Here is a 1,160-nt window from a genome sequence, read left to right as displayed (position 1 = left end):
CTCACACATAGAGGTGTACCTGGCTGTGTGTGTGTGTGTGTGTGTCATGTGTCTGAGCGTGTGTGTCACTTCTTCAACGCTTCTCAGAGTTTCTCTCTGTCACACATTCCCCGCTCCACACATCATTTCATCCTGGACTTTGACTGACAATGAAAATGAAGCAGTGAGACTCAAGAATATTACACACCACACCAAACTGTGAAGAGACCAGGATGGCCGAGTGGTTAAGGCGTTGGACTTAAGATCCAATGGGTTTATACCCGCGTGGGTTCGAACTCCACTCCTGGTAGTTGCTCCATTTTGATACTGCTCATTGTCACTCCTCTTCCATTTGAATGAGAGAAACATGGAAAGGAGACAGCACGGAAGGAGACGATTCGGCCATTCGGTCCGTGCCGGCTCCATGCAAGAGCATTCCAGCTCATCCCAATCCCCGCAGCCCTGATATTTTTTTCCTTTCAAGTACATATCCTGTTCCGTTTTGAAAGCCATGATTGAATCTGCCGCCACCACCCCCTCGGGCAGTGCATTTTCCGAATGTCACCTTTGGTTCTTCTGCCAATCACCTTAAATCGATGTCCTCTGGTTCTTGTCCCTTCCGCCAATGGGAACAGTTTCTCTCGATCCACTCTGTCCAGAACTTTCATGATTTTGATGATCTCCATCGAATCTCCCCTCAACCGTCTCTGTTCCAAGGAGAACAACCCCAGCTTCTCCAGTCTATCCACGTAACTAAATACCCTCATCACTGGAATCATTCTAATAAATCTCTTCTGCACCCTCTCGAAGGCCTTCACATCTTTCCTAAAGTGCGGTGCCCAGAACTGGACACAATACTCCAGTTGAGGCCGAACCAGTGTTTTATAAAGCTTTCTCATGACTTCCATACTTTTGTACTCCGTGCCTCGATTAAAAAAGCCAAAGATCCCGTATGCTTTTTTAACCACTTTCTCAACCTGCCCTGCCACCTTCAACGATTTGTGCGCATACACCCCCAGATCTCTCTGCTCCTGCACCCCCTTTAGACTTTTGGCCTCTAAGTTATATTGCCTCATCTCATTCTTCCGACCAAAATGTATGACTTCGTATTATTCTGCGTTAAATTTCACCTGCCATGTATCCGCCCATTCCACCAGCCAGTCCATATTCCCTTGAAGTCT

At 47.2% G+C, this 1,160-nt stretch overlaps 1 non-coding gene across 1 annotated transcript; it reads left to right on the top strand.

Moving 5' to 3' along the window:
• Positions 1–206: 206 nt before the first annotated feature.
• trnal-uaa (transfer RNA leucine (anticodon UAA)) lies at positions 207–289 on the top strand. Its single transcript has one exon. It is a non-coding gene; the product is annotated as a tRNA-Leu (tRNA).
• The last annotated feature ends 871 nt before the right edge of the window (positions 290–1,160 follow it).

The sequence above is a fragment of the Heptranchias perlo genome, unplaced genomic scaffold, assembly GCF_035084215.1.
Source record: "Heptranchias perlo isolate sHepPer1 unplaced genomic scaffold, sHepPer1.hap1 HAP1_SCAFFOLD_56, whole genome shotgun sequence".
NCBI lineage: Eukaryota > Metazoa > Chordata > Chondrichthyes > Hexanchiformes > Hexanchidae > Heptranchias > Heptranchias perlo.
The sequence above is the reverse complement of the archived record's forward strand: the minus strand, read 5'-3'. Positions and strand labels throughout refer to the sequence as shown.